The sequence below is a fragment of the Pinus tabuliformis genome, chromosome 2_1 (genome assembly GCF_031772625.1).
Source record: "Pinus tabuliformis cultivar Carrire ecotype Pingquan chromosome 2_1, CPIR1, whole genome shotgun sequence".
Lineage (NCBI taxonomy): Eukaryota > Viridiplantae > Streptophyta > Pinopsida > Pinales > Pinaceae > Pinus > Pinus tabuliformis.
Window position 1 is genome coordinate 350,372,686 of NC_142299.1, and position 4,365 is coordinate 350,377,050.

Consider the following 4,365-nt stretch of genomic DNA (forward strand, 5'->3'; position numbering starts at 1 on the left):
GGGGGGGGTTGACTCAGTATTAGGAAATCAATAATCTTTTCATTTCCATTATCGGATTCATATAGGATACTTCCATTAAGGCAACCCACGTGTATACGCAATTGTGTTTATTGCAACTAGCGTATATCCAGCAAACTTATGATTCAATTAATTCATCATATGTTGATCTTTAATGAGTGAATCAGAACATTATTGACCATATAAATAGAAAATAGGTGTAGTAAAACAGAACAGATCATCACACATAAGAAGCATGCATGAACACCATGATATAAGGTGGAAACCCAATGCGGGACAAAGTCCACCTACTGTTGTTTTCTTTAAGATAGGAAAAACCTATTTATAATCTTGTACTGGCGTAGACTCATACCAGTATGCAGACACCCACATGCAGAAGGCTACAACCTTCTCTTCTTCTCCAGCTTTTACTAGAAGGGAGCTACAACCGCCTAGCTCTTGTACTAGCCAATATATATTTACTAGTACGTAGGCACTAGCCTACAAAAGGCTACGACCTTCTCTTTTCTTCCAAGGACCATGTTTCATAAATTTTTAGACTAGATCCATCAATGAAAAGCAATCACCACTGCAATACAACCATCAACTATATCTACACTATCAATCTCTAAATCACCCAACAACTGAATCACTGAAACCCTATCATCAAAACACAGTCACCAGAACACAAAGCAGAACTCAGAACTCTGTAACAACCAGTAGAACCAACAGTAACCTCAAATATCAAATCTCATAATGTATATGCTACATGGCTGTGTCGAACCAGCATGTATACGCTCTTTCACCAAAGGGAACCCACATACAGATCAAAAAATAATTACTTATACCTTCACTGCAATTTTCAACTTTAGATATACCCAGAACATAAGATATAAAGGATAAGACATGCGTCAGTATTCATATCTATTCATGATCATACCATATAATGATAATTCATTTTAGTCTTCATGATCCTGGTTCATCAACCTTCATTCACCACATAGGTGCATCCTTAACCAAGCATCACATACCCATAACCTGCATGATAGATCTCACCCTTCATCAGATATTCATCACTTGCACACTTGCACTTTGGCCTAATGATCCTCTTCTCCTTATATAGGTTTAGACCTCTCTCAATACTATGGTCCAAAACCACATCAGACCAATACTCAAGGATAATTTTAGGGGCGAATGTTCGCCCTTTGGCGAAATTAAGGGGTTTTAAATTTTTAGTGGGCGAATATTTTGTATCATAGTACATTTTTACAAATCACCTCAAATAGCCCACCTTATTTTAAGGGAGAGGGTAAAAAAGGTAAATTTAGCCCTTGAAATTAGGACTTACAACCTTCCATTCGCCCATTTTCAAGAATAGGCTTTATTTAAGTGAATCCATTCGCCCATTTTCGAGAATAGGTTTTATTTAAGTGAATCCTATGGGCCAAATACCATATTTATAAAAGAGGTATGGTAAATTCATAAAAATATAAATAAATGAGAGGTATGGTAAATAAATAAAACATTTTTTATATTTACTCCATAAGTCACCTTATATACATGTAAGGGTGTAAACAAATAAAAATATAAGTAAAGTGGAGGTATGGTAAATAAATAAAACGTTGTTTTATACTTACTCAAAAGGTATGGTAAATAAATAAAAATATAAATAAACTAGACGTATCGTAAGTAAATAAAACCTCTTTTTATATTTAGTCCATAACCCTCGTTCTATTTATGAAGGCTCAAGAAAGAGGTTTTATTTAAGTGAATCCTATGGGCCAAGTACCATATTTGTAAAAGAGGTTTGGTAAATTAATAAAAATATAAATAAATGAGAGGTATGGTAAACAAATAAAACATTTTTTTATATTTACTCCATAAGTCACCTTATATTTACGAACACTCAAAAAATGGGTTATATTTAGGTGAAACCTATGGCCAAAATACTATGGGACAAATACCATGGACTAGATTGTTATTAATACCATGCAAAAAACCATTATTAACCCTAATATTAGAATTAACAAAAATAAAAATGGCACATGGTATTGACCCATGGTATTCACCAAAATGGCACATGGTATTGACCCATGGTATTCACATGGAATGTAGCCTATTTAAATGGGGGAATTAAACCAGCATGTAGCCTATGCTAAGATTCACTAGGACTTTACAAAGTTTTATTATTTAGTGAAAGACTCGCCAAGATCTTACAAGATTTTATAATTGAGTAAAATATTTGCCATGCTTGGTGAGAGATTCGCCAAAAAATTATATATACATATTATATTATTGATAAAATCGCCTTCCATTTTTCCTATATACCATGGAGATTCGCCCATTTATTATATTTATAAATTTAGGGGGGGTTCTTAAAATTTTCCCTGCCAATACTTTGGACCCAATACCTAGGGTGAATACCTTAGACCAAATACCATGGACCAATACCAAAATACCATGGATCAAATACCACAGACCAAAACTTAGCTTTCTAGCATGTATGCGCCTTTCCTTTTGTGAAAGTGTGTGTGTACGCTATACATGCCTTTTGGTCTGCGAACCCATGGATACACGTGGCTTGGTCAATGGGGAGCTTGCATATACCTCTCTTTCTTCATTCTCTGAGCCTAAACTATGATCCCTCATCTGTGTGAGTTGCCATCAAGGACAACACCTGTGTCATAGTGTGATATCTGTATCATAATGCCAACAATAGAGACTGATGGTCAAGTCTTCAGAGTTGGTGAATTCACTTGCAATGCAATGATAATGTTTTGAAGTGATAAGACAATATTTCATGTGTAAATTGTAGTCCAACCAATATTAATTTGGAAACTCATATTGTAATACTTGACATTTTATATAATAAAATTTATGTGGTTGAAATTATTTATATTTGCACTTGATATTATGTAGTATTGTAATTAACATATGTAACTTTGCATTTTCATATTAGATGAACACATTGTATGACATTTCCTTTTAACTTAGTTGCAAAATCATACTAATTAATTTATTTTTATTAATAATGAACACAAAATCAATCTAAAACTACTAAACTAGTAGGTTATATTGATTAATGATGAACACAAATAAAATAAATATATGACTAAATTAGTCATTTATGATGATTATTATTGAAATTAAATGAAATGAATAGAAACTACTAAATAAGTATTTTATATAATGAATACGAAACTACCAAAACAATATAAATGACTACCACAAATGATAAATTGTTTATTACAAATGACAAACAAATTTTGCATATATACGACTTTTAGTAGCTAATTTACAATATCTTCTAACACAACTGAAATTTAGTCATATTTCTTTGGTCGTTAATTGGTTTCAAATGATGACTAAAATTTGCATATATATGATTATTATTAGCTAATTTACAGTATCTTATAACAGAACCAACATTTTAGTCAATTTGTTTGGTCATTAACTAGTTTTCTCGAGTAATCATATAGTAATATATTTTGTTGTATATTTGGTCATTAATTGCGATAATTAATGACTAAATTAATTATGACCAAATTTATGACTAGATATACTTCTAGGTAATAAAAATGAGAGAACCAATTAATGACTAAGATGAAAATGACTAAAGTTTGTGTTTTGGAGAATTTGGTATCTACGGATAAATACTAATTCCCTAGATAAGTAGTTGTATCTAGAACAACAATTTAAAGTGTTTTAGACTTTTCCTGTAAGCAATAGATAAGATGAGAAGATGAGAAGACCTACTTGTAGTTCTTCTTTCCTCTCATATCCCTTGTATCAATCCTGTCGCTCCTTCCATATTTAATATGCTTGAGAAGTACCCTGTAAACACAACAGAAAACAAACAACCGATCAAATCATATGATCTATTGAATATAAGTGAAAGGAATCATATTCAATTCACACATATAAGCATTATGAATAACACAAGCATATGGGAGAAAGGTTAAAACACTTTATTAGATAGAAGAAGGAAATACAACCATTGGTGTCTGATTCAAAGCCATTCCTTCATCTTGGATCCCATCCACATCACATAAAAGCATGATAAACTTGTAGCATTACAATACTTGCTTCAAAGCCAAATCTCATAGCAGCATTATCTCCTCACAATTCAACATAATCCTACCCCTGATCACTTATATGAGTGGTAAATTTATAGGGAGATGAAGGAGGTTATGTCATAAATGGTGGTATTGAATGGACTTCCATACTTAGAATTAGTTCCATGAAGGAAGGGTTGAGAGGATAGGATGCATCTTAACTCATTCCTGATCCATTTTCGAGCTCATAGGAGTTGATAAGTGAGGGAACCTTCTAGATGACTCCAAAAGATAAGAATATTTCCCAAACCAT